Below are 12,808 nucleotides of genomic sequence, written 5' to 3'. Positions count from 1 at the left end.
GTTATCAGTACGCTGATGACACCCAGATATATTTTTCCATGTCTTGGTCTTCAGCTGTGACTTCTGATGGCGTCTTGCCTCTCAGTGACTGTCTTAAGGCAGTAATGGATTGGATGAGGGAAAACAAATTGAAGCTGAATCTAGACAAAATGGAGGTACTTACGGTATTGGCTCCAAACTCAGGCATCGGGATACAACCTCCAGTCCTAGAAGGGGTCACACTCTCCTCAAAGGACTGTGTTCGCAGTCTGGGGGTGCTCCTAGATTCATCCCTTCACATGACAATTCAGGTGAATGCGACAGTCAGGAGTGCCTGTTATCAGCTCTGGCTGATATGCCAGCTGCGCCCTTTCCTGGAAGTCAGGGACCTTGAGACCGTAGTACATGCTCTGGTAACCTCACGTCTTGATTTCTGTAATGCACTCTACATGGGGCTACCCTTGTGCTTGGTCTGGAAACTTCAATTAGTTCAGAACATGGCAGCCAGATTGGTCTCTGGTCCATCCAGAAGAGACCATATAACACCGATCTCAAGATCACTCCACTGGCTGCCCATCAGTTTTTGGGCCCAGTACAAGGTGTTGGTTATTACCTTTAAAGCCCTAAATATCTTGGGTCCAACCTATCTTCGGGACCGCCTCCTTCCATATAATCCTCCCCGTATACTTAGATCTGTTACAGCCTTGTAAAACTAGGCTGTCAACGATCTCCCAGAGGACCTTCTCAGCTGTTGCTCCCAGATTGTGGAATGGCCTGCCGGACGAGATCTGTCATATTACCACTCTAAACAGCTTTTAAAAAGCTATAAAGACGGATCTCTTCCAGCAGGCCTTTCCTGAATAGTTCTCCAGCCATCGGAAGGAAAAATCTAACTTCTGACCTCTGACTTCACCACAGTTATTGTATTGTTTTTTAAATATGTTTTATGTTTTTAATTCCACACTGTTTAATTGTATTGGGGGGGTGGGTTGAGGGTTCAGACTGTATATTTTAACCTTGTAAACTGCCCCAATTGCTTTTTGTAGAGAGGCAGGATATAAATAAATTTATTATTATTATTACTTTAACTAAAAACTAATCATTAAATGGTTTGAGATACCTACTGCATTTATAGCCCACGTTTCCTCCAGGAAGTTCCAAGCAGTCCTTGCACAACTTTCTGTAGTATCACTCATGTTAGTCTCACCACTATACTGTGAAGCAGATTAGGCTAAAATTAAGAATTGCCCCATTATCATCCTGCAAGCTTTGTGTCAGAGGGGTTTTCTGTATTGGCTAACAGAAATTGCCCCAAACCATTTTGAAACCTACCTGTTTAAACACATGTGGACAAAACAAGAGGAAAATGGAACCAGGCTACATTTTAGAGCTAAACACTGGAACAAAATATCTCCCAGTTTGCTCCACACTTAAGTCAGAAAGCGTGAACTATCACACCGGAGTATGATCTGTGCACTGGTGCTGAGAAGGGGGAAGGGGTCAGGAAGTTGCCAGCGACACTGCTGTCCATAATTTTTTGTTGCTTTCCCACAAATTGATGAATTTGCCTGGGGTGGTCAGCTGCACCATCAGCCCATCACACACCCTGTGAAACAAAATGAGGACAAACACAACAGGTCACCATACAATGTTTGTTAAAACCTTAACAAACTGGTTGGTCTAATCGGGAGCCCTGGGGGGAAGGGGGAGAAAGGTTACGTGCGAGGGGCCTCTACGGACATGCTGTGCCAATGTGTCACTGGGCACACAGATGCGCTGTACAGGTGGTTGATTACTCATGTGATCAAGTGCCCAGTCACATGGCCAGTCACAAGGGACATCAAATGGGCTGGTGGCTTGGCAGGATGAGGGAGGCGATTGCTTGCCGTTGGCAAGACATCTGTATGCTTGTGCACATTTGGGGTGGAGCAGTAAAAAAGAGGGGTGAAGCTTGTAACCGTGAATGCCCCATTGTGGCAGGTCCATCCCTGTAGGAGCAGGGTTGACTGCTTGTCAGTTGTTGGCCCATTGTGGGAGCTAGCGGTCCAGTCAGCAGGTTCTCCCTGTGAATCAGGAGACCCTGGAAGTAAACCTGCTCTTCCCCTCCATCTGCTCCCAGCCTAAGAGTGGATTTAATAGCCTGTTACAGACTGCCAAAATAAAGCTGCTTCGGGTTTCTTTGGAGGTATGCTGTTTAAATGATGCACGCATCCTAAGAATCCAGAAGCTGCACCAAAGCTGCACTCCAGTGCTTAGGAATGGAGTGTGGCTTTGGCGCAACCTCCGGACTCTTAGGACCCATGCATCATTTAAATAGCATACCTCCAAAGAGACCCGAAGCAGCTTTATTTTGGCAGTCTGTAACAGGCCAATGTTGGTTTCCCTAAACCTAACAAAGCACTTTAAGTCACTCTGTGTATTGTTTTGTACTAAGCTGCCCCAGAGTATATCATAGCGCAGGATTGCCAACCAGCCAAATAAACAAAATCAAAACCAACCTAGTGGCAAGGGAGGTTGTTTATTTTTGATGCTGTTGTTTGCTTTTGGACCAATTGTATCAGACAAGCAAGTGACCAGGATCCTTTTTTTCCCCCTTTTGTAGATAAATATTTTGCATTAGACACTGCCCTCAGCTTCTCCAAAAAAATGAAGATTACTGCTACAAAAATATCCTGAAGGCACCAGATCCCATCTGATCATGGAGGGTCATCCCTGGTGAATACTTGGATGAGAAACTGCCAACAAATGCCAGGTGCTGTGGGAAGGTAAAGGCAAGCCAGCTCTGAGTATTCATTGCCTAAGAAAACCTGATGAAGTGATATGGTCACCATAAATCAACAGACAACCTGAAGGTATGTGCACCTGCATGCAAATGTGTGCGCACGCACACACGCACACACTCCAAATCCAGCAAAAGTGACTGACTAGGCCTGACCCTGACAAGAAAACTGGTCTTGGCTCTATCTAACACTCCCAGAATCCTTAGAATTTTTGAAGAGTTTGCAGTCCTTAGACTGCTTTGTATACAGGACAAGTGTTTTTTTCTTACTAAGTGGTTTGCTGTCAGTATTCATCTACTCAGTTTTCATAATAGAGCAGAACATAGCTAACAAAAAAATAAAAAAGCAGCAACATCCCAAAAACAGTTTCCTGAAGTCTTAAGGCCACATCTGTGTATAGGCTGGGATGAGGACGGTCATTTGCATAGCACCAAAAATGAGGACAAGAGAGGACAAAAATTTGCATAGTATTCAAAAATGCTAAGTTATAAGTACAGATGAAAACTGAGGAAAATTAAGACAATTTAATGAAAAATATTTATTTATTAATATATTAATTCTGGATCCTGTTATATTCCATCCCACTCCCATAACTGTGTGAATATGTTTTATAGGCTGAGGCCTGGATATCTTCTTCACTGCATTGAAGGAGTGGGTTTATATCTCCAAAAGCTTGTGCTAGAATAAATACCAAGTAGTCTTACAGATGCTCTGTGTGAATGTGTGTATGCTTTCAAGTCACCTGTTGACTTATGGTGACCCCAAAGTACTGCACAGTCCTTAGACAACCCTTCAAATGTGGGAGAGTCCTCTGTAATGTAGGACAAATAGCCATCTTTTGTGGAGCAGCATATGTAGTGCTCTCCCCCTCACCCAACAGTGCACAATTTAAAATATTTTAATGTATAAAGCCTTAAATACTTGAGTCATACATTCCTTCAAGGAAGTTTCTAGATAGGTGAATACGGTATAGCTCAGTGAAAATTTGGTACCAGAGGCAGAAATAACACCATGAAAAAGAAGAGCCGTTCAATTTATTTCAGCAAACTTTGCATTCAAAGCAAACAATATAAATGAAACATCCAGGTAAGCCTTGCACAAGTAAAGAAAAACATTTTGAATCTTCTAGAGATCACTTGAAAACATCAAAAATGCAACCAAGAATGACTGTTTCCCCCTCCCTTCAGTTTTCTTAAGATTTCCATTTTGGTGGCTGAATGTTTGCTTCTTTAAAATCTATGGATACATGCTTCTTTCTTATTCTGTGGTAGCTGGAGAGGGAAGATTATTTGCTCTCCCCGTTTCTCTGTTTAACTGTCCATGCGTGCTCAGGGAGGGATGATGGAGGTAGTGACTATTTACCTTGCCTGTTGTAAGCAGGCACATACAGCTACAGTAAGTTTGGCTAGAGTAGAATCCTGGTTTTTTTCTCAATTTTTATTGCATTATTTACTGTAGACATGATGCTGCATTCTGGCAACAAAAGCCTGTGTTTCTCCCACCATCCTTTGCCATCATCCCAATGCCAATGCTGGTTTGTTTTTTTTAAACTTCCAGTCAGACAGAGGAAAAGGCAGTTATAAAAAGACTGTAAAAAGAAGCTTCTTTCTCAGAGAATATGGGGCTGAACAGTGCCAGAGGAGTGCCATGATGCCACCCGCCATGCAGTGGGGCACACAGCATCACATGGTGTCAGAGTCAGGGCATGCGTCATGCGGACACCATGCCCCTATTCTGCTCCAATGCTGGCCTTTATCGCCAGTCTTTCAAGTCTGTTTGTTAATAGAGGTATGCCTTACCCATGTGATGGTATTTTGACTGGTTCCTGGTTACAGCAGGGGCAGGCAAAATGCAGCCTCCATACAAAATCTTCAGATTTTGTTGGGTTGTAGCTCCCAGCATTCTTTATCATTAGCTATGTTGGGTAGAGCTAATAGATATTGCAGTCCAACAACATTTTGCCCATCCTGTATGGTAGATTTTTGGAACATCTTTGCTTTCATTCAAAGAGCTGATTCCAGGAGCATTTTCAGACTCTCCATTTTGGAAAGCATTTCAGGATCAAGAGATTCTTCTGATGTCAGGTACATTGCAGCAAAGTGCTTTATTGCTTACTGGGCCCACTCTAGAAATATTATTAGCTACTTACACACTCTCACTTTTTAATTTAAATGCTAGGGTTAAGCATGGGCTTAAATCTTTCTCACTGAAATAAATTGGATCAAATGATGTTTAACTTTAGTTGTTAATGTCCCTGTCACTTTTATATTTAAACCTTCCCTGTAAAATGTGCTCTTAAAATTATTAATTTAATAATCAGTAATTAAAATCATAATATGAATGCATAGAACAAATAGTTCAAATCCTTATCAGGAAAATGATGGCACCATTACACTAACCAACAGTTGCTGGATCACCTCCTTCTCAGAAATAACAAAATGAGATCATCTTTGGACCACATGAGACTTTATCACATGAGGCTAAAAACAAGATATTTTAACAAAGTAAAAGTGTCTTTGGCAGGTACTTATCACATAATGTTGCAATGTCCTGCTACTGCCTTGCATTCTTTTCATTATAGTAGTATATATTTTCATTGATGGGTAAAACCCATCAATAGGCTCTCAATCTCACAGCCGTTCCATGACTGCCTTCATGCAATAGATACCTTCTGTTGCATTTCCACTTCTCAGGCACTAACTTGGCACTTGCACCACCAACAGCTTCCCGAAGGCAACTGCTGTGTTCACATTCACACAGCAGCTGGCTTCAGGAGGCAGCTGGCAGTCACAACCACTTGTCAAATACCCCCCCACCCTCATGTTTGTGGATGTAAACACAGCAGGCCTATGCTTTGGGAGGGCATGCAGGGGCAGGAGCAATTGCAGCTGCCAACACTTTCTTGAAGCTGGCTGCCGTGGGCACATTCACATACCAGCCAGCTTTGGGAAGTGATCGGCAGCTGCAATTGCTTGTGCTCCCCACCCACCCTCAGAAGGTGGCATTTGGTAGTGAGGAAAACAGATCACATGACTATGCATTGTCAAAGCACTATCATGGGCAATTATCTCACCAGCAAAAAAGATGGGAGCATAATGATATGCTCCTGTCAATATTGCATGATAACACGAAGATTATCACTCAACATCACAATTATCCTGCGAATAAAGAGAAAGTCTAGCACTGCTTTTTATTCACAGAAAATTCCCATTAATAAAAAGTGGTGCTAGAATTGCTCTTTATTCACAGGATAGTCACAACGTTGTGTGATAAACTTCACGTTATCACGCGATATTGATGAGAGCATACTGATTTTTTTGACAAATGTGATAATCCCCATGAGGAAGAGTGTGAAAAGAAATGCCAAACCAGTATGCTTCTATTCTCAAACAAGTGTAATTGGGGCCGGACAGCAGGCTGGTGTGATAAAGTCCATGGTTTTTATTTGTTCCAGTTTAATTTAAATCAGCAGCCAGCCCATCTATGCTATTCAAGTTTGAAATGTTCAGGTTGACTGTACTGGATGCAGGTTGCTTAATATGAAGCACTAGGCTCCTTCTGTGCTGCTGTTCACTCTGATCCTGGCAAAACTGCATGCTTTCTAAAGCCTGCCATAGGAAACTGTGTTAAGTGCAAGTAGGAATAATGAGGCTGGTCAAATACTAGTGTGAAGATCTGAGGAAAAGAGTAGATTGTAAGTAAAAAAAGGAGAAGTCTCAGGCTCAGTGCAGATGTAATCACCTCCTCCCCATTTCTTCACCATGTCATCACGGTGCTGGACCAGTGTAAAGAGTTTATCAGACTCAAGTTTTGGACCCTGCAATTGCGCTAAGGAAATGTAAAGAACGTTGCGAAATGACTGTTTCGCGCGATGTCTTACCACATTGCTTGCTTTTCCATCATTCTCCCATAACGTTATCTTAGCGCTACAATTGCATGAAAGTTGTGATTTGCATGATGTGAAACCATGCATAGCGGAACTGTCTACAACACCAGCGCCTTCCGTTTCTGTCGAGCATTTCACATCAAAATCCTTGTGATGCCCTTTGGAGGCTTTGGTGGCATCATGACCTTTGTGCTTCCAGGGGAGCGAGGGGGTCCCCCCCCCATCTTTAGGGTCCTATTTAGCGGAGGGGAAAGGGAGAAGGAAAGAGGCGAAGGAAAAAGGGGAATCTGGATGCAAAGAGTGACAGAAGGCAAAAGTGGAAATCAGGTGGCTTTTGGTGGGGGGGGAGTGGAGAAAGTGATGGAGGAGGAGGAGGAAGGAGCCGTGGGAAGAAGGGAGCCACGGAGGGCATCCTATAATGGAGCAGGAGGAGGAGGATGAAGGACCCAGGGCAGCTCAGAGGGAGGTGAGGGTCGGAAGGAAGGAAGAGGAGGAGGAGGATTGCCCAGGGAAATAGGGCTGTGGAGAAAAGCTGGGGATGTAGGGAAATGGATGCAGCAGGAGCAGCCTCTTTTGACAATTTATGCACATGATTTTTGGGGTGCTTGCTTTCTTCTTGCTCCTGGAACTTAAGCGCTATTATTGTTGTTGTTGTTGTTGTTGTTATTGTTTGTGTTATATGCGGGTGCTACAGTCAGAATGCCTGCACTGCATTTCCATTTTATTCCCAACTGATTCCATGGGTCAGTTGGAACAGACAGGTCACTCTGTCTCAGCCTCAGTGGAAGGCAATGGCAAAGTGTAAGCAGGAGGAAAGGGGGCAGTTCAGGTCAGGTCAAAGGCAGGGCATGAACAGAGCTCCCATCAGGCACTATCCTCCCTTTCTAAATAAACTATTTTTGGAAAAATGAGCGCATGTTTTGTTGTGTTTTTTCCTGAGGAATATATATATATATATATATATATATATATATATATATATATATATATATATGCCCTTTGCAACAGTATCCCTTTGCTGGAAGTCAGCTAATGAAAGGGGAAGGGAACAATGAAAGGGCACTTTTTTCCTTGGAGAATCCATGCTAAAATGCGAATGTTACAATCGAATGTTACATTTGTTGCTGTTGTCAATTAGGCAATTGGCAAAACGATACGTGCTTTTGCAAGGAATGCAAGGATAGCTCTGAAGTGCTTTTAAAGTCATAAAAGAATGCATGACAATTGCATCCTTTTCTGGCATTTACGAGGTGACGAATTTATTATTATTATTATTATTATTATTATTATTACATGTGCAAGAGGCATTCTGGGGTGGCACTTACAGCCTCTAGGTGTCCATGCAGGACAGAGGAATGGGGCTGGGATGGATGACCACTAGGAGCCCCTTTCATTTGCAGCCTCCCAGGTGTCCATGCAGGACTGAGGAATGGGGCTGGGATGGATGACCCCTAGGGGACCCTTTCATTTACAGCCTCCTATGTGTCCATGCAGGACAGAGGAATGGGGCTGGGATGGATGACCCCCAGGGTCCCCTTTCATTTACAGCCTACTAGGTGTCCATGCAGGACAGAGGAATGGGGCTGGGATGGATGACCCCCAGGGCCCCCTTTCATTTACAGCCTACTAGGTGTCCATGCAGGACTGAGGAATGGGGCTGGAATGGATGACCCCCAGGGACCCCTTTCATTTACAGCCTACTAGATGTCCATGCAGGACAGAGGAAAGGGGCAGCCTCCTATGTGTCCATGCAGGACAGAGGAATGGGGCTGGGATGGATGACCCCCAGGGTCCCCTTTCATTTACAGCCTACTAGGTGTCCATGCAGGACAGAGGAATGGGGCTGGGATGGATGACCCCCAGGACCCCCTTTCATTTACAGCCTACTAGGTGTCCATGCAGGACAGAGGAAAGGGGCAGCCTCCTTGGTGTCCATGCTGGAAAGAGGAATGGGGCTGGAATGGATGACCCCTGGGGGTTCCTTACATTGGAAGCCTCCTAGGTGTTCATGCAAGACAGAGCCACCTCCCCTCCCCGGGGGCTGTCCTGGAAAAGGAAGGCCACCGGAAGGGAATGGGGTCCAAAAGCAGCCCAGCATCATGGGAACTTTGCAATCAGTAACTTTAGTGTTGCGTTGCGCTGCTGCCTACCACACCAAACCATTTTGCAACACATTTTGCAAGATAACGGGAGACCATGGCCTGGCTTCCACTTTTGCCTGCAATGCCCAAAAAGGGGAGGAATGACGCTTAAACTACGGGAGCATTGCGCAACAGGCTCCCATAGAAATGAATGGCGTCTGGAAGAACATTGCGCTTTCACATTATTGCACAACGTTGGTGACGCTAACATTGCGCGATAGGCAGGAAAAATCGCCAAAAACTCGTGTCTGATAAACCTATACAGAGCTTGGCAAAGAAAGTTTGCAACAGCAGATGGGCTGGATTATTCCCTTTTCCCAGGCAAAGTGGGAGTTAATGTACTCCGTTCTCCCATTAAAATAGTGCGACTCGAACTTTGATTGATCCATGTTCTTAAGATGGTAATTTGTTCTAATACGAGTGCCATTCTTTCCCTGATAGCTTTGTGCTGGTGTTGTAATTTGAGTCACAGCATCAAGGGCCATTGGTGAAACACAAGAGTAGAAATCCTGTCGTCCTCCTAATGCTGTCAGGCTGCAAGTCCCATCAGCCCTAGCCAGCATTACCAACAGAGGAGAATGCCAGGCATTGAAGTCTAAGAAAAAATTGGAAGGCAGCATGAAATCCTTCCCTTGGTAAAAAGCACTTGTTTCTTGGCAGCTTTTTGGAAAAGATGGCACTTTGCTTGGGCCTTGGTGATTGGAAGAGAAAGCTCTGTCTGATGAGGAGACGACCCTGATTTTGCCCTGCACTAAGTGGTCAGAAGTGCATGCATGGAAACAAATGATCCAACTACCAACCTTAGATTCTGTGGAAAAAGAACTCTCATTTTGCAGGATGAACCCTGGCTAGTTGGTGTTCATACAACCAACCTAACTATTGTGACTTTTATCTACCCCCTAAAGGTTCCCAATCCTGGTCCTAAATATTTTGTGTGTGATGGAAGTATTTCATATCTGTCAGCAGAGAAAGAAGATAATTACTGTACTGTGATTTCCTCCCACTTGTCTTCAACTTAGCACACCTGCCATGTGGCTTGATGGGTTTAAGCATCCAATCCACTCACTCATTCAAACATGCGCACACTCACACCAATGCAGACATCCCTATTAATAAACTAGCATTCTCTCAATTTTAATTGGTTAAAGAACAGTTTTTCTTGATTCTAACTTTAGATTACTTGGAATGGAAATGCATTACTGTAATTTACAGCCCAATTGATTGAAGGCAAAATGCTTTGTTAAGGTGATGCTGGAGGATGGTGCTATCAATGGCTAAAGGCCATGATGGATATATATTATCTCCGGTACCCAAGGCAGTATGGCCATGAATGCCAACTGTTGGAGAAAACAAATGGGGTTCTGCTCTTACACTCATGAACTGCCTGTGGATTTTCAATAGGTAACTGGTTGATTAATGTGAGAAACAGCATACTGGACTAAATAGGCCTCAATTTTGATCCACCCATCACATTGGCCATGTAAATGCATCTGGAGAAGGATCTTTACAGAAAGGTGCTACCCAAAACCAGCTCTCCCTCTGGGCAGACTGAGGCAGGTCACTTTTGGTGACAGATTTAAATGCTATTAAAATAATGTACTGTAAATTGGCAGTTATATGGTTATTATTTTACTACAAGGGGGAGGGGTACAATTTGAATTTTCTGCCTCAGGAACCAAAAGGTCTTCAGCCATTTCTGGAACCACCACCAATAAGGCCTTGTTCCGCCTACAGACAAACCTAGTTCCAAAAAATAAAATTCAACCAGCCATTCTATCTTGTCTCTGCCTTCTTTCCTTCACCTATTTTTATTGTTTATTTTCAATAGATGTTCATGCTGGGAAATAATATTTCCAAATCCCTCTGCAGTACTAATACTAAGTGTTAGCTACTGGTAAGTGTTTTTCTCATCATATTTTTGTGACTTCATTTTGTATTTTTTGCTCTAACCACACTATGCTTTTTCTCATCGCACTGCAAAGCAGTATGTAATTAAATATGACAGGAAGGCTCACAACCTTTTCTCAAACCTTCCCAGCTTCTCTTAACCTATGTTATTTTTTGTTGTTGCTTTAATTTAAAGATTTCAGAGAACAATAGGCTTGCCTGTGAACTGTCAGGGAGAAGTGTAATTTAGGAAGCCTTGCCTCTATCACTTTATTTGTGACATCTCCATTCTGTTCTCCAGCTTGAAAATGTTGCCAGTTTTAGCAAATTAATCGTTAATGTTCTAATGGGAAAACGCATGAGGGGCATGGGTCACTTTTAAGGTCTGTTACAGTCCCCAGCAGCTTACACACCCCGTGTAGAGCAACCCTTGAGCCACTAGGGCACAGAAGTAACACATGAACTGGGGTATACACACAGATGACCTGTACCAGTGAGGATTTACTCATGAGATTTCTGTCCCTTCCTTTTGAGGTTGATAAATCATTCAAGGAGAGCTTCTGGCAAAACAGCCACCAATGTAAAAATTGTGGATCTGTGCATTGTTACAACATATGGCTGGGAGGACGGGCCACTCTATGTGGGGAATTTTGTAAAGTGTGAACCAGGACTGTACACCTCAGGTGTTATCCTGTATATTATTATGTTACTGAAGCAGTAAAAGAAAGTATGATATTTTCATATCAATACACATGTTGTAGTGGTATTTCTGGCCCTCCTTTTCTGAAAAAAAGGGAATTTTAATATTTTCTGTTCTTGAATTTTTGTCCAGTGTAGTTTCAAAAATGCTGTCTCAAAAGACCCATTGAGGACAATAGAACCTCCTTGCTAGCAAGCATGGCCAATTCCAAAAGACTTAGATGATTTTGAGTAGATTCTCTCTTCATCAGCAAGAGATCATACCCTCCAGCTTTCCCAATTTGTCAGGGACAGACTGATTAATCCCCTTTCCTCCCCATTTTACTCCTGCTTTTAAAATGTCCCAATTTCTCTCTCATCCCCTTCACCTTTCCCCTTTGTTTTGGTCTTACTTCAATTGCTGCAAACGGAGTTAAAACTGCAAAAGCAGTTTGTATTCTATTAATTCAGCATGCGGTGGGGGAGAGGTGGGGTGGAATCTTGCCCTTCGCAGTAGGCAGAGGCTAAAGCAAACTGCTGCAGCCTTTCCTTGCTGGTGTGTTCTTCCTCATTAATGAAGAACCTCTGCCATCTTGCTCATACTCTGATGTTGTGTTTGCCCTGGTTTTCATCTGTGAAATATTGGGAGATAGGAAAGATCCATTCTTCCCTCCATAATTCTTGATCCAAATGTACGCTTCTCTTGCTGATCTATTACATAATAGAAGAGAGAAGAAAGGTAGGAAGATTAGAGATCCTGCTAGGTGTGGGATCAGGTTGCTCAGCCCTTCAATGCCTCTACAGTTGTCTGACCTTACTAGACATTGTAAGCTCTGGGCAAGGATAGCAAATGTGCAGCCTCAGTCTTGGAACTGAAATTCCAAGACTATCATTTTATGATTCTACATTTAATTAGGACATGAGGACAATTACATAAAGCGTCTGTAACTCCAGAATGTATTTGCATAAATCAAGAGGATGATACTCATAAAAAATGTATTTGAGAGGAGGGCGACCTCTGCTGCACGAAATAAAGTACACATTGACAAATATATTTTGTTCCCATCACCAACTTCCCTGACTGAGTTCTTATTGAAACAAAAAATGTAGGGGTGTGAAAAGAGATGGCACTGCAATAAGTATGTGTTACTGATGATCACAGCAAAAATACATGAATATGAAAGACAAAACTATATATGATTTATACTGAGGAGGGGAACTTATGACCCACCAGATGTTCTGGAATGCCTGTGCTGGCTAAGTCTAACAACATCCAAAGGGCCACAAGTTGTGCACCTCTGATTTATATTAAAGCACTGTGAAGCTTTTGAAAAGATAAGAATGTTAGTAATTTTAAATAATTCCACAAAGGATAGCATTGTTACATAAAATACATAAATATAGGATCTTTTAATGTCCAAAAAAACCATAACTTGTATACCCAACCTACTTTGTTA

General features: G+C 43.0%; 1 protein-coding gene across 1 annotated transcript in view; it reads left to right on the top strand.

The window, feature by feature from the left end:
* The first annotated feature begins 2,743 nt into the window (after window positions 1–2,743).
* HIGD1C (HIG1 hypoxia inducible domain family member 1C) overlaps window positions 2,744–12,808 on the top strand; it is a 33,240-nt gene continuing 23,175 nt past the window's right edge. Inside the window, exons 1-2 of the mRNA XM_089480825.1 lie at window positions 2,744–2,831; window positions 10,615–10,680. The gene's annotated coding sequence lies outside the window, so the exon portion shown is untranslated. The remainder of the gene's footprint in view (window positions 2,832–10,614; window positions 10,681–12,808) is intronic.

Source organism: Sceloporus occidentalis, unplaced genomic scaffold, assembly GCF_023333645.1.
Source record: "Sceloporus occidentalis isolate IW3139 unplaced genomic scaffold, rSceOcc1.0.p SCAF_1, whole genome shotgun sequence".
Classification (NCBI taxonomy): Eukaryota; Metazoa; Chordata; class Lepidosauria; order Squamata; family Phrynosomatidae; genus Sceloporus; species Sceloporus occidentalis.
Note: the sequence above shows the minus strand (reverse complement) of the source record. Positions and strands in the feature narration are given on the sequence as shown.